Source organism: Geotrypetes seraphini, chromosome 2 (genome assembly GCF_902459505.1).
Source record: "Geotrypetes seraphini chromosome 2, aGeoSer1.1, whole genome shotgun sequence".
NCBI classification, from domain to species: Eukaryota; Metazoa; Chordata; class Amphibia; order Gymnophiona; family Dermophiidae; genus Geotrypetes; species Geotrypetes seraphini.
The window spans coordinates 164,406,912-164,431,291 of record NC_047085.1 but is presented as its reverse complement, the minus strand read 5'-3'; the positions used below and the strand labels follow the sequence as shown (position 1 = coordinate 164,431,291).

General features: G+C 43.1%; 1 protein-coding gene across 3 annotated transcripts in view; it reads left to right on the top strand.

Annotated features, from left to right (window-relative positions):
• The first annotated feature begins 3,602 nt into the window (after positions 1-3,602).
• The window catches only part of DSEL (dermatan sulfate epimerase like), a 32,008-nt gene continuing 11,230 nt past the window's right edge, over positions 3,603-24,380 (top strand). Inside the window, exon 1 of one of the 3 annotated variants that reach the window (XM_033934229.1) lies at positions 3,603-3,726. The gene's annotated coding sequence lies outside the window, so the exon portion shown is untranslated. Of the gene's footprint in view, positions 3,930-6,798; positions 7,207-24,380 lie in introns of those variants that run through there. The other 2 variants (XM_033934228.1, XM_033934230.1) reach the window with 2 other exon arrangements.

The following is a 24,380-nucleotide window of genomic DNA, read 5'->3' as shown; positions in this document are numbered from 1 at the left end:
TCTCTACCCCCTAGACACATCTACTCTCAGAATTTCAGACCTTTCGGAAGTGTATGAAAACTCTTTTAGATATTTAAACAATGGTCTCAGGGTATGCAAATAACTTCCCATATTGTCGATAGTGAACTTTTATCAGATGGTGGGAATTCATGAATTAATTATATCTTTATGTTCAAGTCGATTACCACTAATCTTGTCAGATATTCATTTGTTAACCAAATTGAGCTTCTTTCAGAAGATGATGCAGTATACAAACTTAAATTTAGATTAGATTATAATTTTTATTTTTAGCATGTGGTTTGCGCTTGCACATTTGGAACTTATTGCATGATGCCTGAGCACAAGATTTTGAATGGCGTGGCAGTCACAAACACTTCTCCCCTGGACCCGCTCCCACCTGGTCTGATGCGCCTTCCTCTCTGAAGGAAATCTCTGCTGGCACCTCCAACGACGGGACCCCCTTGCCGTCATCATCAACTCCAACACAACCGCCATGTGACCATGTAGAAAGCTGCCTCCAAGGATCCAGATAAGCCTCAAGTCCTTTGAAGTCCTGGCTTTTGTACCTCACCCTGGCACACCTCACGGCCATGCACCCACCAGTCATTTTAAATTTCCTTGGTGGGAATAATCCACCGGCCAATCCTATCCCCTGGAGGACCCCCACCCCACCCTGCCACGCTATGTCCATTTTGCTTGCCTCGATGGGTGACAATGCGGGCCTCTCAGCCAGTGGCGTGCCTAGCATATGTGACACCTGGGGCCCATCATTTTTTGGCACCCCTCCTCATCTGTACGAAAAACATGATTTTTAGTAACAAGTCACACGTCACACATGAGTACCTAGGAAAAAGCAGCATCTTACATATGCAGTGAGCAGTACAACATCAATACACCCATTGTAAACTAAACAAGCCAGACTAGTACAGATCAATCCTACACCATCAATTCTAACAGAAAACCATGTCTTTTGAACACACAGAGCACAGAAAATACCTTCGCCTAGTATGGAATATGTCATCACAAACTAACCCCTCCCTCTTTTACAAAACTGTAGTGTGGATTTTAGCCACGGTGGTAACAGCTCTGACGCTCATAGAATTCTGAGCATCAGAGCTGCTACCACCACGGCTGGCGCTAAAAACGCTCCACAGTTTTGTAAAAGGGGAGATAAAATAGAAATACATAGACAAAGGTTAAATTGAACCAGCAAGAAGCTAGACTCTGCATACAATGCAACACCACAGAAACAGTGACACATGTCTCCTAAAGCAACAAATAAATAGAAAATTTTTGTTCTTCCTTTGTCTTCTCTGGTTTCTGCTTTCCTCATCTTCTTGTTACTCTCTTCCTTCCATCCACTGTCTGCCATCTCTCTGCCCCTATATGGCATCTTCTCTCCTTCTATGCCCCTTCCAGAAACTGTATGCCTCCCCCTTCCATCTCTCCTTTCACCCCCATTGGTCTGGCATCTCTCTCCTCTCCATCCCTCTCCCATACCTCTCTTCTGCAATCTCTTTCTTCCCTCATTTTCCTTTATAATTTATTTTCTGCATCCATCTAGATTACGTTCTTACTACCCTCTCATCAGTTTCCTTTTTTACTGTCTACCTACAACTCACCACCTCTTTACCTCACCCCCTCCAGTATTTCCCTAACTCAATCCTTTTCCCCCCATCCTGTGCCCTCCTTTTATTTATCCCCTCCATCCATCCTCTGCCCTCTTCTCTCTCTCCCTTCTCTCCACTTCCATCATCTGCACTCTTCTCTCTCCCCACTTCCATCATCTGCCCCTTCTCCTCACTTCCATCATCTGCCCCTTCTCTCTCTTTCTACCCACTTCCATCATCTGCCCCTTCTCCTCACTTCCATCATCTGCCCCTTCTCTCTCTTTCCCCCTCTTTCCATCATCTGCCCCCTTCTCTCCACTTCCATCATCTGCCCTTTCTCTCTTTTTCCCCCCACTTCCATCATCTGCCCTCTTCTCTCTCCCCCTTCTCTCCACTTCCATCTTCTCTCTGTCCCTTCTCTCTCTTTCCCCCACTTCCATCATCTGTCCCCTTCTCTTAATCTCTCCATCCACCACAGGCCCATGTTTCTCCCTCACCTTTCCGATTTTGGCAACAAGATCGGCAAGACCCCCCCCACCGCGATGGCACTGAGCGGCATTGGCACTCCCCCTGCCCCGCGACAGCACTCAAGTTCGGCCTCCTTCCCCCGGCATCAGCAGAACTTCAGATCGGCAACAAGTGCTCAGTCAAAAGCTTCTCCTGACTCAGCTTCCGGTTTCCGCCCAGGCAGTTCAGTCAGGGGAAACTTTTGACTGAGCACCTGTTGCCGATCTGAAGTTCTGCTGATGCCGGGAGAAGGAGGCCGAATTTGAGTGCTGTTGCGGGGCAAGGGGGACGCCGATGCTGCTTAGTGCCGTCGCAGCCCAGGAATTTTCCGGACCTGTACGGATATGCACCCCCCTAAGGCTGCACCCGGGGCAGATTTCCCCCCTCCCCTTGGTATGCCACTGCTCTCAGCCCCACTTTCTCTTTGCCCATCGAGACATGCTCTCGGGCTCTTCTTTCTTTCTTTCTTTCTTTAATATTCGGACTTTAATTTCCATTTGTAACTATTAAAATTAAACTTGAACTAATGCACTTTTTAACCTAGGTTACTTTGGATTTAATTCACAGTTTTAAAAACTATGATCAATGCAATTCTTGACTTGATTGCAACCAAATAAAAATAAATAGTAAATGTGAAATTTAATAGCTGCTTATGAAGCCATGTTAGGCTTTTTTTATTGCCGGCTGCAATGGTATTAAATTTGACACGTGTAGGAATTCTATGAGCATCGGACCTAATACCACCACAGCCGACGATAAAAAAGCTTAGCACAGCTTTAAAAAAAAGGGGAGGGGGTGGTGTTAATGTTGCTTTCAGTGCACACATTTCATGAGCCCCATATGGATATGGATTTATTATTCTGGTTAATCACATTAGATAAAATTGGTATGCAGCCCTTTTTTTTCTCCTTAAATTTTGTTGTTTGCATTTTCACTTATGTGGATTAAATTTAAGAATTATGTTTGTGTATTTTTATATAGGAGTTTGTATTCCTTTAAGGCAAGGGTATCAAAGTACAATCCCAGAGGGCTGCAGTCAGGTTTTCCAGATAACTTTAATTAATAGTTTTGACATGTATTTTAAATTATTGCTTCTGTTCTATACAACTATATCTAATGCATATTTGCTAAGAGTATCCTGAAATCTACTGGTTTGCTGCCCTCCAGAATTGCAGCTTGACACCCCTGACCACTATCTGAAGCCTAATTCTGAAATGAGATTTTATAAAGGACAATTTATTTCTCTTTGATAACTTCTTATCATGTTTAATGCAAAGAGGGCATGCTTTAAACATTGTGCTTAACTGATTTATGTATGAAATGCCTAAGTAAGCTGCCTTCAGAATAAACCTTTTTCTTAGCCATGCTGCCGTGGCGAGGGAGCATTGGGATTGGGATGGTGGGAGGGAGAAGGCAGTGAGGCACCTTCTGTGCTCCGCCCCCTTTCCCTTGTCAGCTCAGCCCTGCCTCTGTATCTCAGTTTCTCTGTCTTCTAAACCGAGATCGACTGTGCTGCGGAGTCAGGAGAGTAAATGCCTTCCAGAGACGGCGCATCTGCTTAGAAAAACAGCTATTAAGTGTGACAAGAGGGAGAAAATACATCGTGCTTGTAAGTTCCCACAGATAGGAAAGAGCCTCAAGGATTTCTACCTTGCTTTAAGCCTCTGGGGGACTGTTTCTCCAAAGTACTTTGCCTGTAGCTGGTTATCGTTTGGAGTACAGTGGCTTCTCCGCTCTAAAGGACAGTTGAATTGGCCATGGGGCGGATATAGACCAGACTGGACTTCGGGGAATGATCAGCCTCGTAACAAAGTAAGCATTTGGGGTTCCCTCCCCTACCAACCCCCTAACTCCCCCATTTTGAACAGATGTAAAAAAAACAAGAACAAATAGGGCACAGGGTGTCAGGGATGGTCTTTGGGGGTGCTTTCCATCTGCAGCTGGCTGGCTTTTAACTACTTGTTTACATAAGAAGTGCCCTGCCATTAACAGTGATATTTGCCTGGAATATAAGACAAGCACATTACTCTCTGTTAAGGTAACAACTATTTTTTTTTAACAGTACTTTAAGAGCAACCACAATTGAGAGGATAATGTATTTAACAAACAGATCTAAAATGTAACTGATTTTTGAATACACTCTTAAATCGAAAGTTGTTAAGTTGTTGAAAATTGACAGACTGTAAAAAAAAAAAAAAATGTACTAACTAGTTTACAGCACCCTCTCGTGGTCTAAGCGAAATAAAGTAGATACAGTATAAAGATTAGTATAGCCTCACCCTGGAGTCACTGTGTTCCCACTAGCAAAATCAGTATCTGAAAATCAGCTGTGCTGGGAGAAGGTGGTTGTCATTGTTAATCTCAGTCACAAATTATGTGCTTATTGCATGATAGGGCACTAGTTTCCTGGGGTGTGTTTGTGTGTGTGTGTGTGTGTGTGTGTGTGTGTGTGTGTGTGTGTATGTGTGTGAAATAGTTTCTGATTAATCCAAATGTTACTGAAATAATAAAATGAGTAGGAAAACCTAAGGAACATGCAAACAAGATACAAGTATGGGATAATGAAAAATATGCCAACCACATCCAACTGCTTAGCTTTAAGATAAATCATTGTTGATTTGCTTTGGCCTCTTGGGATTGGCTCCCCTGATCATACCTACAAGTACATCATAACAGAAGTGTTGTTCCACTTTTACAACCCATTCTGAGATCACTGCCATACTTTCCAAAATAAACCAGATGCCAACTTCTTGGAACCCAAAACTTACACGGGTCCTTTGGTTCTTGTCTATTTCCCTTTAGATTTTTGTGTTGTCGTTTTTTTGTATGTACTGTATACACACTCTACAAATTTTTAAAGCACAAAAATTGAACAAATGCACATATCTATTATCGGTTCTTCTGTTTGTTTGCTTAGGGACCTTTTTATCAAGCTGCACTAAAGGTTTTTAGCGCAAGTCGGCAGGGTAAATACTTTGACGCTCATAGAATTCCTATAAGTGTTGAAGCACTTATTTCTCCGGCCCTTGCTGAACACCTCTAGCACAGCTTGATAAAAGGAGGGGGGAGGGGGGTATCTCTTTAGACTGGTGTTTGATTTCTAAGGAGAACATTATAAAGACAGGCAGAGATAAATCATCACCCTGTTGCACTGATCTTTCCCTAAAGGATCATCTCCCTTTCTCATACAGGAAACAGTCTTACTGAAGAAAAATTATCCTAAATGCAATATGTTACTTTAATGGACATTTCAGCTTAATCCAAGTTATTTCATCTCTTAAACAGCCACATATTAAAATGTCTTAATGCATGCTACTTATTTTATTATCGCCAAATATTGGAAATAAAATGCTTGAATGGTTTGCCGGTGCACGTCTTTTGCAGACAGCTAGACAGCAAAGCTATATCAGTGTTTGAATAATGTATCTAAATTCTGATCTGGTGTTTTAACTTGAATCACCGAGATGCAAGATCTCTAACTAAAGCTGAAATTTCACTCTGCCGTTTCCCATTGTGCATTTCATTCCACAGTACTCCTACTGAACATAAGCAAAAAAAAAAAAAAAAAGAAACTACTTACAGTTCATGCAAGCAGTCCTCTAGGAAAAGAAAGAGAGAATCTGTTTCCATTATTGGGAAGCACTGAATGAGGATCACAGGCAATTCTTTAAACTCACTATTTTCATTCCGTGCTTGTTTTTAAAGTTTCAGGAAAAGTAAAATAAATTTGATATAAAACTGAGCTCAGGATAATGAAGTACTTTGGTGGAAAGGGGTGGAAGAAATAAATAGAGGTTATTTATTATTATGCTGCCATTATGAATAATAGACCTTATCACAATAGAATCAATTCAGCTGAATGTGTGAGTTTGAAATGTTTTTTTTAAAGAGATACAAGCAATGACTTCAGCTGAGAAAAATTATTATACACTGTTGGGACAATTCTATAACCTAGGTGCTCACCTTTATATTCTCGTTACATGTGTAAAATTTTAAATATTAGCATTTGCATGTATATACTCATATGCACACACATGCATGCACGTGTTAACATGAGACCTAAATACTATTCTGCAAATACTGGCTTAATTTACATAGCATGTATTTGCAAGGGGGCATAGAGAGGGGTGGAGTATGGGTGAGACAAAAGTGGGGTTCCAAAATATACACACACAACTTACAAAATATTGCAAGTTTATGAGTGAGAGAGATTTGCCCATGACAGAGGCAGTGCATGCAAATTTCTCTCATGTATATTCATTGCGGACATCTTGAAACCAGACTGGCTTGGCATATCCCAAGGACTGTGTTTAGAGCCCCTGCTGTAAAAGAAAGCAGGCATCTACTTTCTTTATAGAACAGGCTCTTATCACATATCCTCTGGATGTTTAATTGGCAACACCCAGTGATAGAATTCTTTTAGGAGGCAACCAGTTTTAGGCAGCAAGAAATGCTGGTATTCTAGCCATTTGGGAGTATAGGCAGTGCCTGGGTTACGAACGTCTGACTTACGTTGGACTCGTACTTACAAACGGGGCAGCAGAGCAGCTGATGTTGGCTTTCCATCCCATGGGCGGCAGAGCAGCTGATATTGGCTTTCCATCCCAGCAGGGTCTTTTCTTCCCCACAGCGACTCTCCATCCCCCACGGCAGCAGAGCAGCTGATGTTGGCTTCCATCCTGGTGGGAGTTTTCCATCCCTGTGGTGGCAGAGCAGCTGACGTTAGCTGTCAGCAGATCAGCTTTAAAGAAACCCGATGTTGGTCACATCTGGTGCTCTCCGGAAGTGAAGACAATGCATCCATGGTCAGTGCATGCTAGTGTTGGGTCTGGACCCATGCAGTGTGGGTGCACAGGGGAGCAGTGGAAGAGGAGAGAAAAAGCCTGGTGCTGGTGTCCAGACATAGGGGAGCAGTGGAGAAGAAGAAAGGCCTGGTCCTGGTGTGGAGACACAGGGGAGCAGTGGAGGTAGGAGAGAAAAGGTTTGGTCCTGGTGTAGAGGCATAGGAGAGCAGTGGAGAAGAAGAAAGACCTGGTCTGGAGGCACATGGCTATGAAGGCGGAGAAAGAAGGCTAAGCTTGTGACTGCGGTAAGTGAAATGGTGATGGCTTTCTTCATTCTAAATTCTGACTCTTCAGAAATAAATCCTGATTCTCCAGAATCAGGCCCATCCTCTCCAGCACAAGAGCCATTTTTCAATAGTAGCCATCTCTCCATCATCATCCAACTAATGTTACATCATGCACTACCCTTCCAGTATGCACTACGGTGAAGAACGAAAGTAAGTGTAAACCTGCTATCTTTTCTTTCTATTTAATCTACAGTACTTTATTTTGAGGACTTTTTCTTTAATATTTTATGTTTTTACAGTTACATACAAATTCAACTTTAGAAGAGTTTTAAAAATGGAACTCGTTCTTAACCCGAGGACTGCTTGTTTATAAACACATTCTCCCTCCATATTCGCTATGATAGGGAATTAACAGACCGACAAATAACTTTTTCATATGTTATTTGCTGTTTTCTATTAAAAACCATTGTGAATATGGTGAAACCGCGAATAACATGGTGGGAGAACTGGCCGGTTCCTGAAGAAGAGGCAAAACACGGTGAAGAAAGTGCTAGGAATCAGTGATTTCTCTATGCAAGCTGATGTAATTTTGGGGATAGGAGCCAGCAAGCTAAAAACCACGAATAATCAAAAACGCGATTGCTGAAACTGCAAATACGGAGGGAGAAGTGTATATGTATAAATTCTGTAAGTACGTGCCTAGAAGTGATGGCACATAATTTGTAAATCTGCATATATTGTATAGAGAGTTTGGGCAGAACATGTGTTGGATGAATAATTATGCACACAAATTATAAAAACTTATAATCGACTTCAGAGCTTGACAAACCCCAGGTATCATGTCGCCATGGTGACTAAGACCTAGGTTTTGCAGTCTTTAATTCATATGGAGATGTGGGAATCAAAAGGAAAAATAAGTGACATCTCTTTTCTTCCCTCATTCTGCCCCCAGACACTGTATTTTGGACACAGGTGTGCATATACTCACTCACCCACACAGGCAGCCCTCTAGTCTCACAGGGTCAGGGATCAGTGAGGGTATATGAAGTAAGTGTGTATACTATGGCATTGAGAATATTGGGGTGGGGGTGGGGAGAAGCAGAACAGTGTCTGTATGGTGGGGCAGGAGAAAGGAAGCAGGAGGTGGTTGTCTGTGCTGAGGGGGGGAGTAGTAGGTGGATCTTTGTACATATGCTGGGGAGAAGGGGAGCAGGTGGAAGCAAGAGATGAGTGTCTCTATGCTGTGGAGGGAGCGGGATAGAGCCCCCAGGAAAGGGACTTGGGAGTACTTGTAGACCAGTCAATGAAGCCGTCCGTGCACCATCTGGTCTCCTTCATTGTTGCTTTCATGCCCCTCACTGTTATGAAGGCAGTTTCTCCTGTTTGTCTTTTGTACTGGATAGGCCAGGGGTAGGCAATTCCAGTTCTCGAGAGCCGGAGCCAGGTCAGGTTTTCAGGATATCCACAATGACTATGTATGAGATGGATTTGCATGCACTGCCTCTTGAGATGCAAATCTATCTCATGAATATTTATTGTGGATATCCTGAAAATCTGACCTGGCTTCTGCTCTCGAGGACTGGAATTGCCTACCCCTGGGATAGGCCAAGCATTTCTCAATCCCTCTCCTCCTGGCCACTATTGATGCTCTCCTGGGAAGTTTTGCCACCTGATTCCTCCACATGCTGCCTGAGAAGCAGGCAAGCTCTCCCCCTCCCCCAAAATTTTGGCAGTTTTATATATATATATATATATATATATATATATATATATAGGGGCCTGAGCCCCTGAGACCTCTAATAGTTATGCCATTAGTTAAAACTGCAAGTGCTAAGGGTAGAGGAGAAAGGTTAAAGCTGTGCATTTGGCCAGGAAGAATCTCTGCCTCTCTGGGAGTAGGTGGAAGGGTGCTACATCTCACCCACCCTTAGCAGATTCAGCGTCAGCTTTAGCTTCTCTCCCATTGCTCCAGCAACCACAGCCTAAAGCCTCTGCCCATTGCCAAGTACTCTGTAGGTGAGTGGGCGATGGGGTGTTCAGTAGCCTCTTATCCATGTATTCCGTCCATACTACTTAAAAAAAACAAAAAAACAACAACTTATGGTGCATCACTTTGAGCACATTATGAATGTGTGATTTATACAGTAAATTTATTTATTTTGATTTCTATCCTGTTCTCCCAGAAGCTCAGAAGGGGTTACAAGTAGACATTCACAATCGTAGATCTGCATAAATAAAAATTCCAGTTCTTCCAAGCCTGGCTTCTGAATCCTAAGAAACTTTGTCAAACTCTGATCTCCATGCAGTCTTTTCCAAACTAGGTGCAAACATTTAACATACCTCTATGGCTGGTGCAAGTGTATGCTTCATACAGATGCATCTTTTGGCCACTTATGCGAGCATTCTATAAAGAAAAAACAACAACACCTTTTGCTTTACATAATAGGCTTTAAAAATGTATTTCCCTATCACTTAAATCTAAGCACTCCCTCATAGAAATACCCTCTGTGTGAAAAGAAAAAAAAAAAGAAAATAACCGATGAGTCCCAAGTATCTCAGGAAATGCAAAATAACTTTCTTTAGTGTATGTCAGCATAATGCATTTTCAGCTTCATACATGATCCACATTATCATTTTATGAAAATGGGCATAAGATTGTCATGCTACCTTAGAACAGTGATTTATCCAGTCAGTTTAAGCCTCTTCGAAAGTACATGGCTGATTGGCTCCTAAGGAAAAAAACCCCAGAAATCCACACCATATTACCAACTCCCTCAAATAAGATAAGAAACAGAGATGAGGCTGCCTGTATCATTTATAGGGCTAGATTCCACTAAGAACCACCTTACCTTTCCAGTCCGTGTCTGATCCATGTCTGGGCACCCGATTCACAACGCATCCTCATGCTAACTCTGAAATCAACCTTACACAAAGCAACCAACCGCTACGTCAAATCAGTAAGTAAACGGCGAAGAAACAATAGACCACAGTTGTTCTCTGCGGAGATCTCAGACCTCATAAAAAAGAAGAAAAGAGTGTTCATCCTCTACAAACAATCAGGGAAGCGAGAATCCAAGGAAGACTATCTGGCAAAGTCAAAAGCGGTCAAAATGGCAGTCAGGGAGGCCAAACTCCGAATGGAGGAGAACCTTGCGAAGAACATCAAAAAGGGCGATAAATCCTTCTTCCGGTATATTAGTGACAGAAAAAGAAACACAGATGGGATAGTACGCCTTAGGAAACCTGATGGGAACTATATAGAATCGGACTCCGACAAAGCCAAACTTTTAAATGAATACTTCTGCTCGGTCTTCACTTGCAAGGCGCCGGGATCCGGCCCTCAGCTACCGACGAGGGAAAACTCGGAAGACCTGTTTTGAAATTTTGAGTTTACGCCCAGCAGTGTCTACGAGGAGCTATCAAGACTCAAGGTGAACAAAGCTATGGGACTGGACAAACTACACCCCAGGGTGCTCAGGGAGTTGAGTGACGTCCTGGCGGAACCGTTATCCACACTCTTCAATCTTTCCCTAAGTACAGGAAGAGTCCCGTTGGATTGGAAAATGGCTAATGACATTCCACTCCACAAAAAGGGACGGAGGCTGAGAATTATAGACCGGTGAGTCTCACATCGATAGTAAGTAAACTTATGGAAACACTAATCAAATGGCAATTGGATACGATCCTGAACGAGGAGAATCTACCAGATCCCCATCAACATGGTTTTATGAAGGGAAGGTCCTGCCAATCAAATCTGATCAGCTTCTTTGACTGGGTAACAAGAAAGCTGGATATAGGGGTGTCCCTGGATGTCGTGTACTTGGACTTTAGCAAAGCGTTTGATAGCGTCCCACACCGCAGGTTATTGAGCAAGATGGGTTCGATGGGACTGGGTGAAACATTAACCGCATGGGTTAGGGACTGGCTTAGAGGTAGACTTCAGAGGGTAATGGTAAACGGTACCCTCTCTGATACAACGGAGGTGATCAGAGGAGTGCCACAAGGTCTTGGGCCCGATCCTATTTAACATCTTCGTAAGAAACTTGGCTGAGGGGCTTCAAGGTAAAATTACATTATTCGCCGATGACGCCAAACTATGCAACATAGTAGGCAACTGCACAACAGATGAAAGCACAGTGCCCGACAAAAGCTCAATGCCCGACAGTATGACGCAGGACCTACTCCTGCTGGAGCATTGGTCAAAGACTTGGCAACTAAGTTTCAATGCCAAAAAATGCAAGGTCATGCACCTTGGTGGCAAAAATCCATGCAGGACTTACATCCTAAATGGTGAGATCCTAGCAAGGACTGTAGCAGAACGTGACTTGGGGTGATCATTAGCAAAGACATGAAGACTGCCAATCAAGTGGAGAAAGCTTCATCCAGGGCTAGACAAATCATGGGCTGTATCCGTAGAAGTTTCGTCAGCCGTAAGCCCAAGGTCATAATGCCGTTGTACAGATCCATTGTGAGACCCCATCTGGAATACTGTGTACAATTCTGGAGGCCGCATTATCAAAAAGATGTGCGGAGAGTTGAGTCGGTTCAGCGAATGGCCACCAGGATGGTCTCAGGTCTCAAGGATCTCCTGTATGAGGAACGACTGGGTAAGTTGCAGCTGTACTCACTTGAGAAACGCAGAGAGAGGGGAGACATGATCGAGACGTTCAAATATGTCACAGGCCGTATCGAGGTGGAAGAGGATCTTTTTTCATTAAAGGATCCACGGCAACAAGAGGGCATCCATTGAAAATCAGGGGTGAGAAATTTCATGGCGACACCAGAAAATATTTCTTCACCGAAAGGGTGGTTGATCGCTGGAATAATCTTCCACAACAGGTAATTGAGGCCAGCAGTGTGCCAGATTTTAAGAAAAGATGGGATTGGCATGTGGGATCTCTTCATGGAGGTAGTTAGGAGGTGGGCCATTAGTGTGGGCAGACTAGATGGGCTGTGGCCCTTTTCTGCCGTCATATTCTATGTTTCTATGTTCTAATTAGGCCGATCAGAGACACACCCCCAACCGACCATGTGGATCACAGAAGAGTGATGCTGATGCATGCGCACACATCTTCTTTGCTTGTAGATGGTCTGTGCATGCGCTTGCCTCCGTAGTAACTTTGCTTTTTAAACTGAAACTCTCCTTGCCGCCCCGACTTTAGTGCGAGCCCGGTTTTAACTTGCGGGTTTAAAGAGGGGCTGCACTGCTTTAAACCCGCGAGTTAAAACCCTCTACTGAACAACCGCTAACATTTTCTGGGCTAGATCTCATGCTTTCCAGGCTGGCCAGAGCTGATGCAGAGTGCTGTTTCCCCCCCCCCCCCTACCTTTCCCGGCTTCTATTTCTGCTGCTGCTGTTTCCAGCCGCGCTCGTCACCCGGCGATGTTACTCCCTATGCACAGGAGCAGGCGGCATCCCATGGATAGCGGTGTCCACTGTGCTTGGCGGTTGCTTGGGAGGAAGTAGATTTCACAGCTACATAGCAGAGAGGCAGCGAGCAGGGCAGTATGTGAAGTGATTGCAGGGCTGTAGAGCAGTCGGCAAGGTCTTGAACGACTGAGCCTCACCAGTTGCTTCTTTTGTGATTGGCCAGCCCAGTTGGAGTTCCTTACTTTTTCTGTGAATCGCAGCCTTCCCTACTTTTGGATGTCCTCCCCTTCATTTGCATGCACGGATCGAAATCGGGTCCAGGTCGCAAAGGGGTCACTAAGTGGTTGGGACTTGATCGGTGGACTTAGTGAATCTAGCCCATAGTCTTCCAGAAACTTGTACTAACTTCCTGGCAACAAATTCCATAGCTGAAGACTATGTTGACTGAAAAAAAAAAAAAAAATTATTACATTTGTTTTAAAGCTATTAGCATTGTTTATCTGCTGTTCTTGGCACCATTTGACAAAGTAGATAACGCTTCCTTATTAACCTGTCCCCCACCCCTCCCTTTTTTTTTTTACAAAGCCGCTCTAGTGGCTGTCGCTGCGGTAAGTACCACGAAACCCAAAGGGATTTAAAGGGCTTTGGGGCTTTTGCCACACGGCTTTGTAAAAGAGGGAGTTTCATTTTAAACACATCTCTTCTCCAAGCTTAAAATCCATAACTTGTTAAGTCATTTTTTCTGTAGGAACAGTTCTGCCTCCTTTATTTATTTATTTATTTTTTGGGGGCTGTCCTTTGCACTTTTTCTGTTTCTGCTATATCCTTTTTGAAAAGTCATGGCCATAACTGTAAGCAGTACTCAAGGCATGGTCGCCCATAAATCACTAGAGAGGCTTTATTGTATTTAGTTCTATTTGCTGTTCCTTTCGGAATCATAATTCATGCATTCTTCTTGTCTTTTGTCTACTGAGTTGACTGTTTCAATGTACTGTCTACAGTGACAATAAAAGAAACAGATTAGATAAAAAAAAGCCCTTTCAACAGATATTTATTAAGAAATGACATATTTATAAAATGGAAAGAACATTAGCTCTTCAGAAAGGAAATTTTAATAAATTTCAAGATGTTTGGGGCCATTAACAAATTATTACAATGAAAAAATATCATTTCCCTGGTTAGTACAAATGAAATAATGGGGAGGGGGTAATTTTTTGAATTTTCACTAGGTGCTTTGAATGAAAGGAAAGTCATTATTATATGATATATGTGTTGTGATATATTGAAGAGTTGGGAGGAAATGGGATAAAATATGAGTATGATTAATTATAGAATTTCAAGTGATATATTTAAGTTAAAATGATGTTACTTTTTGTTACACTTGATGTAAGTTATAAAAATGAATAAAGAAAAAAAAAAAGAAATGACATTTAAAAGGGAAAGTAGCCCAACACGGGCTCAAACATGGCTATGTACGTAGTGGTTAGAGCTACAGCCTCAGCACCCTGAGATTGTGGGTTCAAACCCCGTGCTTCTCTTTGTGACCCTTGGCAAGTCACTTAATCCCCCACTGCCCCAGGTACATTAGATAGATTGTGAGTCTACCAGGACAGAGAGGGGAAACACTTGAAGTACCTGTATGTAAACCACTTTGAGTGTGGTTGTAAAATTACAAAATGGTGGTATACAAGTCCCAATCCCTTTCCCCTATTGTCTATTTTAAGTGTAGTTTCTTAATAAATATATTTTTAAAGGACTTTTCCATCTGATCTGCTGATTCTTTTTTTTTACCACAATAGATCGGCTGCTATTTTTGACCTGTCTACAGTGACTCCGAAATACTTTTTCTGGGTTGTGACATCTAATGTGGACCCAGTATTATTTATTTATAGTTAGGATTTTATTTTCTTTGTGTAGGGGACATTTTTACCCTAGGGTATTAAATCCTTAACGTGTGGTTAGCATGCAAGAACAGACTACCACATAAACATGTTAAAGCGTTTTGCAGTATTTGAGCTGTTTCCATGCACAAGACTGCATATTAATGAATTTTCAATAATACTTTTGGCAACGGAAATGGTATGAGCAGAGAGTGGGTGTAGGCTCATTAGCCAGGTGGTACATTATTTTTAACATACAGTAATAAACTAAGACAAAGTAAACAAGGGAGCATTCACCGCCTGCTAAAAATGAGACAGTAAGGGGCTGATTCTATAAAAGGCGCCTAACCTAGGCCCTCTTTTACTAAGCTGAGGTATTCTATAAGTGTTGGAGCAGTGTTGGAGCATTTTAGTGCTGTAGAAACCTCTACCGCGGCTAGTAAAAGGGGGGAGGGGAAGTTAATTAAAAAAAAAAATTGGGTGACGCGCCTATCCGATTCTATAACGATTAAAAACTTATTTATTTGTGAAAGTTTTGTATTAGTTTTTGGTGTTAAGGCTATTTTTTAGTTTGTATTGTGCAAACATTTTATTCGCTGTATGCTATTTTTAGCAGATGTGCTGCATAAGAACATAATCATTGCCTCTGCCAGGTCAGACCAGGGGTCCATCGTGCCTGGCAGTCCGCTCCCGCGGCGGCCCTCCAGGTCCATGACCTGAAAGTGTTCCCTACCTAACCTAAAATGTCCATACCCTATTCGCTCAATGTCCTGTAAGGTAAACCTCTATCTGTACCCTGTTATACCCTTCGCTTCCAGGAAGTCATCCAGTCCCTTTTTGAACCCCATAATTGTACTCTGTCTTATCACCTCTCCGGGAAGCGCGTTCCAGGTGTCTGAAGAAGAACTTCATTGCATTCGTTATGAATCTGTCTCCTCTCAGTTTTTCTGAATGACCTCTTGTTTTAGTTGTCCCTGCTAGTCTAAAGAATCTGTCCCTCTCCACCTTCTCTATGCCTTTCATGATTTTATAAGTCTCTATCATGTCCCCTCTCAGCCTCCGCTTTTCCAGGGTAAAGAGCCCCAGCCTGTCTAACCGTTCGGCATATGAAAGGTTCTCCATACCCTTTATCATCCTCGTTGCTCTCCTCTGGACCCTCTCGAGTATTGCCATGTCCTTCTTGAGGTATGGCGACCAGTATTGGATGCAGTATTCCAGATGTGGGTGCACCATTGCTCGATACAGTGACAGGATAACTTCCTTCGTTCTGGTAGTGATACCTTTTTTGATAATGCCCAACATTCTGCTCGCTTTTTTAGAGGCCGCTGCACATTGCGCCGCTGGCTTCATTGTGTTATCCACCAATACCCCCAGATATTTTTCTTGGCTGCCTTCCCCGAGTACCCTCCCTCCCATCATATAGCTGTACATGGAGTTCCCCTTCCCTATGTGCAAGACCTTACATTTCTCCACATTGAAGCTCATCTGGCATTTTTGTGCCCACTCACTCAGTTTGTTCAGGTCTCTCTGCAGTTCTCTGACCCTGCTGGAGAGTTTTGTGTCATCCGCGAACTTGATAACTTCGCACTTCGTCCCTGTTTCTAGATCATTAATAAATATATTGAACAGCAGTGGTCCCAGCACTGACCCTTGCGGAACACCACTTGTGACCCCTATCCAGTCAGAGTAGTTGGAGGAAATTGGAAGAGATAATGTTTGTTGCTATAATATGTCTAAGGGCCTCTTCTACTAAACCGCGCTAGCAGATTTAGCACCAGGAACCGTGCTGAATGACCCGTGCTGCTCCCAACGCTCATAAAAACTCTATGAGCGTTGAGAGCAGCGTGGGCCATTCAGTGCGGCTCCCCATGCTAAAACCGCTAGCGCGGTTTAGTAGAAGAGGGGGTAAGTGTATTTGATTCTGTGTGGTTTTTTTTTTAATTGTAATCCGCTTAGGCACTAAGCAGAGAAGAAATTTTTTAAATAAATAAATAAATAAGTGGGCATTTCTATGGGTGGAGCATGATTTAGGTGCCTCATAAGCATGATTCTCTAAAAGGCAGCTGATATGTAGGCCTTTAAAACCCTGCCCTACATTTCAGGCACTTAAGTTTTACATAGGCACTGCTAGCCATGATTCTGTAAATGGCACCTAAGTGGTCTAGATAGTTTGTGGTTTTGATAACAACCTGGGTTTTTATTCCAGACAAGTTTTTTTTTAAATTAAATACTTGGCAATCGTCACTTTGAGATGAAAGTTTTTTTATGCCAGTGATGTGGGTGGTGATGGTAGAGCTTATATGAGTTCACAATAGACCTCAGGCTTTTTCTTTCATCAAAAAGTGTTCTCTTCGCTATATAGTGGAGTGTTATTGTTTACATTATTTCAAATCTAAGTGTGAGTGTGAAAAACTAATATATCAGGGTACATATATATACAGGGTATAAATCATATATATCAGGGTACAAATCATTAATACATATACAATAAAACAATACACAAGGCAAGACATACTTGTACAAAAAAATCTAAAAATTATATACTGTTGATATTTTTCTAGGCACTGTCCGATTTAGGTGCCATTTATAAAATCAGTCTCTGAGTGTTCTTGCAATAATTTTTTGCAGGTTAACATGCACTAGTAAGGGCATTATTGCATAACCTGCATTAAAAAAAAGTACCCTGGGCTTAGCATGTAAGAAAGTTTCCATTAGAGTACCCTAAGCCCAGAAAGCTAGTGAAGCAGTGTACATTCAGGTACAGAGGGTAGTTTTCTGTCCCTGGAGGGTTCACAGTCTGAGGTCCCCTGTTACAAAGTCACAGTAGCAATGCTGCTGTAGTAAATGCACCGAAGACCACTGGAATTAAATGGGCTTTGGTGCATTTATCACAGCATCAGCAACAAAGAAGAGCCCAAACAGTTCTACAGTGAAATGGAAAGACCAAAAATGAAAAAAAAAAACCCATGGAAAGGATGTTCTTGATGCAGGTGTCTATTCAATCATTGAGATAATGCAGTCTAAAATGGACCCATCGTGGTCCGTGTTTCAACAGACACACCTTCCTCAGGGGTCCTGCAAATATGAATATTTGTGTGAGTGTGAGAAACTAATAATAATAATGTGTGAGTGAAATAGGTGTGAAATGAATGGTGTTAGAACAAGTTGTGAAAGAGACCGACACTTAAAAGGTGATCAATAAAGTTACATAATAAACCAAGTGAAAGTGTAACAGTGCTAAGTGGATCCTGAATGGTATCATTTAATGTCCATAGATATCATTAGAATTGCAAAAATAGAGGTAATAAAGAACATAATCCAACAAGTGGAAATATAGCAGAGCTAAGAGAATCCTGAGTGGTATCATTTAATGATACAAAGTGCTACTTGAATCATGGATGATACAGAGGATGAAGAGGGAACATATACTTGATACTTTAATTCATACCTACCGGTAGGTTGAATTAGGAAAAACAAATGATCCACATTTGTTTTTCCTAATTCAACCTACCGGTAGGTATGAATTAAAGTATCAAGTATATGTTCCCTCTTCATCCTCTGTATCATCCATGATTCAAGTAGCACTTTGTATCATTAAATGAGAGATTGGGAGATTGACAAAGATCTTTAAAAGAGAAAATAAAACAGTGAAGTTTAAAAAATAGTCTCATTTAAAAAAAAACTAATAAAAACAAAAATGTTTAGAAATATAAGGCAGATAGCCAATGGCTATCATAACCAGGGTAACCAAGTAAACCATAAAACTGAAATACCATTAAAACTGAAAATACAAAATACAAGGTTAACCTCCCCCCTCCTGAATACTCTGCGCTGCTGCCAACACTCAGGGTTCCTAAAAGCATTGGGAGCAGCGGAGAGCATCCAGCGTACCTGTCTGTGCTAAAAAAAACCCACTTTTGCGGTTTTGTAAAAAGGGGCTAAGGTATTCAAGGTACATCTATAATAATAATACCTTAGTTAACACATGCGCACTATGATTGAAACTCCATGATTCCGTGCTTCCATGCCATATTAAAACGCATGTGCAGTACAATAGAACCACCGAGCAGGGAAGCATCTCAGCGCACAATATGCTGTCAGTATTCCAGAGCGAATGGGAACTGATTTCATTGGACCAGGGTCCAAGCCACACTTCAGAGGCAAAAGGAGAAAATAGGAGAAGGGAACTAGGGGCTGAAAAAAGGGTAGGTGGGAGAAGGGGGCTGGAGCTGAGGTCGGTATTGTAAAAAGAGAACATGTTAGAGAAAGGAGCTGGGAGCTCTCAGCGCACAATATGCTGTTGGTATTCCAGAGCGGATGGAAACTGATTTCATTGGACCAGGGTCCAAGCCACACTTCAGAGGCAAAAGGAGAAAAGGTTGGGGGCTATAAAAAGGGAATGTGTGAGAGAAGAGAGCTGGGGATGAAAAAAGGGGGAGGTGGGAGAAGGAGGCTACAAAAGGGGACATGTGAGAGAAAAGGACTGAAACTGAAGCTGGGAGAAAGGGGCTGAAGATAGGAGCTGGAAGAATAAGTGAAAATGCAGAAGCAAAGGTTGATGGGGACTGGAGAGGGAGTTCTATGGAGGTGAAGGTCAGAGAAAAAGGGACAGATTTTTAAGTTGGTGAAAAAAGGTGGAAATAGGGAAGGTAAAAGAGGAAATGGGAGCCTAAATATGGGGGGTAAGACATAAGAAGAATAGCCATACTGGATCAGTACCCGTTAATGTAACGGGCTTAAACACTAGTACAATTATAAAATCATAACGTAATACAATACTGAAATAGAATACATTAGTTACCGTATTTTCACATAGATAACGTGCACCCGTGTAAAACGCGCACACGGGTATAGCGCGCGAAAAACACAACTTTATGTACAGAAATTTTTATATACCGCGCACACACATATACCGCGCATGCCGCCCCGACTCCCCCGTCGCCCGATTCATCACCCGGAAGGAGCGCTCGCACTCCCACCCCGAAGGACCGCTCGTATCCCCACCCGAAGGACCACTCGCACCCCCACAGCCTCCCCCCCTCCCCCAGGGAGAAGCTGTCTACCTTGTTTCCGGATGCCAGCAAGCCCAGCTGTTTCCTCTGCCGGCGGTCCCGCCCCTTCTCTGAGCCCTGCTGCGCTGCTTCCTCATCCGGCAGTCCCGCCCTTCCGGGTGATGAATCAGGCGTCGGGGGGGGGGGAAACTATGTAAAAAAAATTTTGTACAACGCGCTCACGCATATAACGCGCAAGGCTATGCGCGGTACGTAAAAACCACGTATAACGCGCACGTTATATGCGAGAAAATACGGTAATCCCCCCCGGAGTGCAGTTTTTAGTACTAGCCACAACAGTAACAGCTCCAACACTCATAGAATTCCTATGAGCGTAGGAACTGTTACCGCCGTGACCGGTGCTAAAAACTGAACTATGCTTTTGTAAAATTGTGTGGGGGGGGAGGGGGGTGTTAGTAAATAAAAAAATAGAAACTATTAAAAAAATACTTTAAAAAATTAAAACATAAACTAAAACGCGTTGAAGCATACAATATATCCATTTGAATCCAGACCAAACCCAGGACAGCTAAATCTAAACATAACCAGATATCTAGAACAATACAAAAAAGAATGAAAATGCATATAAGTCGAGTCAAAGCCCAGAGATGTTGATCTAGCCTCAGCCAAACATTTTGAGCCATACCAAGATGGAATTTAATAACGGGCACAAATATAAAAATAAGGCTGGCCAAATATACAGATGGTACTGGAGAAACTACACATTGGCTTAATGACAAAAAAAAAAAAAAGAACACCGCGTGAAAACCAGATTCTATAAGTGCGTCATGATAAATCTGACTACGCTTAGGCCTTCTACAAACTTTTTTTACTCTTACTGACTTTCTATAAATACAGCTAAAAAATAATTTTTTACTGTTTAGCTTCAAAACTGAATATTACTGGCATTATTTATACATGGTTTGTTCTTAGTCTAAAGCGCACAAGGACAAAGGCGCACCGACAACCGAGCACCGAAGAAAAACCGTATTTTAAAGGGCTCTGACGGGGGGTGTTGGTGGGGAACCCCCCCACTTTACTTAATAGAGATCGCGCTGACGTTGTGGGGGGTTGGGGGGGGTTGTAACCCCATTCACTATACTGGAAACAACTTTTTCCCTGTTTTTTAGGAAAAAAGTTAATTTTTCAATATAATGAGGGGGGTTACACCCCCATACCCCCCCCCAACATGGCAACGTGAGGCAGCACGATCCCTATTAAATAGAGGGGGGTTCCCCCCCACACCCCCTGTCAAAGCCCTTTAAAATACGGGTTTTCTTCAGCGTGATTAAGCCCTGCGCTCAGTTGTCCGCGCTCGGTTGTCCGCGCTTTTGACCCATCACCTGGTTTCAGTCTTACCATACTGAGAGATCTTTTCCGGTGTACTGTCATAGTTCAGCTCCTACTTCTTATTCTGTCCCCTGCGGTATACTTCATGGCTCTATCCCTGTCTCTCTCCTTTGTTTATATTTACCTTGCATTGCTTATGCAATCCCTTGACAAATGATGGGGTGTATCCGTAGAGGTTTCGTCAGCAGGAGACCTGAGGTTATGATGCCGTTGTACAGAGCCATGGTGAGGCCTCACTTGGAGTACTGTGTTCAGTTTTGGAGACCACACTACCGAAAGGACGTGCTGAGGATCGAATCGGTTCAGAGAACGGCCACCAGGATGGTCATGGGGCTCAAGGATCTCACGTATGAAGAAAGACTAAAGAAGTTGCGGCTGTACTCACTTGAGGAAAGAAGAGAACGGGGAGATATGATTGAAACGTATAAGTACATCACGGGACGCATCGAGTCAGAAGATGACATCTTCTGGCTCATGGGACCCTCAACCACCAGAGGGCATCCGCTGAAAATCAGGGGAGGGAATTTTCATGGCGATCCCAGGAAGTACTTCTTCACCGAAAGAGTGGTGGATCATTGGAACAGACTCCCACCCCAGGTGATAAAGGCCAGTAGCGTAACGGATTTTAAGAAAAAATGGGATACTCACGTGGGATCTTTAAGGGAGTAAATTCAGGGGGAGGATACTTGGAATGGGCAGACTTGGTGGGCTATAGCCCTTTTCTGCCGCTTTTTTCTATGTTTCTATGACATAAAATGTCTTTATTTATGCTGATGATATCTCTGTTGTCTCTCTTTCATACCTGACAGTCTGTGCAGAGCCTGCAAGCAAAATCTTCTATTATTTGTTTAGGAATGTACCTGCTACTTGATGCAGGTTACACTCCTCTGTCATTCGTTTTCCTTTGACCCCATCCTCTTGCTAGATAGGATAGATGCAGAGAGTCCCTACACCTCTTTGGATTCTGCCACTCCACTGGAATGAGTCAACATGGATTCAGCAAACACAAGTTTTCATAAGACAGTTGACAGATTCTGTAGGAAACTAAAGAGTCCAATTTAGCTAAAAGACTAGAAGCAGAGATTAGGACAAAATGATCAGTTATCCACAGGGAAAACAATCATAAGTAGTATGCCCCAAGGGCCTGTACTCTGTGGTGCATGTTCTTTTCTTGTGGGTATAGTCTATGGTATAGTCTCTTATGGTATGAGATTCTCAGATGATTCTAGGAAAGTAGGTATTGTCTGCTATTGAACCTGCTGGGAAGAAAGATGTCTGCTGAAAGAAGACGAAATCAGGACACTCATGCCCCTTGATTTTCTTGATAGAAGCTTGGTGGGATAGCATCATGGCATACGTTGTCTTGCTGCTTAGGGAGGAGAAGAGAGGCACTGAAGCTCTTTGATTTTGATGCCAGGTGTGATAGGGATTTTGAAGGGAGTTCATCAGGACATAACTTCTCTCCAATATAAGTCTTGTGGCAGGTGTCATATTTTGGGCTCTAGCAGGTAGACAGGGTATGGCATGTTGATGAGATCATACCACTCTCTTTCGGTATTCCTGTTAAACACTAATTAGTGTATGTAATGCCTTCAGGTTTTGGTTATTTTTTGGGGGGGAGGGGCTAAATGCTAGATTTTTGCATACTCGCTAAGGTCATTGGGTACTGTTTAATGTGTACATTAAGGGCCAGATTCTGTATAGGATGCTCGGTCTCAGCAGCTGTCTAAGCAGCTTTTGAGAATCGCACGTGGGCTTGCTATCTATAATCACGTCCATCCTAATGAACAGATGCCTAACCCAGCCTATCCACCCCAATTCACTAACTGGCATCCATGTCACAGACACCATTTAGAGAATCAAGTTGCCACTGAGCTGATTGCGGCAAGGGAATCTCCCTGCTGCGATCAGATGAGTGGCAGTGGCAGATGAGTGGCAGTGGCCACTGTCCATGGCAGGAGGGATACCCAATCCCTCCTGCTGTGAACCCCCAAAAACTTGCTGGCAGGAGGTAAGCCCACTCCCTCCTGCCGGCACCCCCCCCATACCTTTAAGAGGAAGGTGGGCCAGAGGGATGCCTACTGTCTCTGGTCAACAGGCCCGCCTCTTCAGAATGGTGGACCTTCCCCTTCCCAGTGCATCCTATGGGGATCATTAGCCAGGTCTTGAGACAGTAGCTTCCATCAGCTATAAGGAAGAGGGAAGAGAGTAGCTGAATATTAGTGTTATTGAGGTTGGCACATCACAGCATTAATTATCCTAGAAGATTGCAGGGGTGGATGTTACACATAGAATCATCTGTGGAGAAAGAGCAGGTTAGTGAGTGTAAGGGTGTAGTGAACTCACCTAGCATCCACCCCCAGTGATCTTACAACTCTCAAAGCACTCATGGATGTCAAATTGTGACAGAGTATAGATATCATGACAGGAGCCTAGGTAGCAGTCGCAGGCATCAGTTATTTTGTTGGAGGTATTGCATACCATCTGAATATAAATGGAATGGTATGACTTTTGGTTCCTATTAATAGCCTCCTTGCCAGCATGTGGTCTAATGGCAATATGTCTGCAGTTAATGGTCCCTGGCACTGAGAGGAAATGCACCATCTCAAAGGATATTTCATAGTTGCTACTCCATTTGCTCATGAAAGACAATGTATTGCATGTATTTCCTGAGAAAGACCTGTAGAAACTGAGCAATGTAATATGAAGTGCCTAACTGGCTGGCTGATGCTTGCCCTTAGGGGTGGCTGCAAGATACTAGGGATATGGTGACCTTCAGATACACAGACAAGGCTTGTCCAATTCTATGCATTGGAATCTAGCTGATTTGCACAGCTATACAATAGTGTCCTTATCAAACCTGAGCCTGTACATACACTACTTCTCTGTCATGTCCATGAGCTATGTTCAGGGCTATGTCCGATGCACAGGGTTCTCTCTCTCTCTCTCCTGTAAGCAAATGTTTACAGGAGCAACACTTTGTTTCCACTCATCCTTAAACCCATCACCAGCAGTACCTAGTAACTACCACCAATAATAATGAATACCTACCATATGTCTAGCAACACCAACTATCCATCACCAGCATTGGTACCCAGTACCTATGAACAGCAATGCTCAGTACCCACCATCAGCAATTGCATCATGATACACATAAGCCCCGAACACACATACTGCGAGAGAACCAGAGGGAAAAAGATAGACACTATCAGAGGCACACACAGTCAATCAGGTCACAAGGACACACTCCAAGGCATCCATATAGACACAGACAATGGCAAAGACACACACACATACAGATATCCTCACAAGACTGCCATGAGAACTCATGGCAGCCATTTGTGATCATGGCTCTTCATGGGGCAGGAGTGTAGGAAGATCATTCCTGCCCTTTCACTGCTAGACTACCAGGGCTTTAAAGGTAAGGTCTAGAGGAGTCAGGTCGGTGAGAAGGAGGTGGGATTAAAGTCAACCAGGACAGGATGTGGGAAGGATCGCTCCTGTCTCGACTCACAGCTGGACCACCAAGAAAGGAGGGCT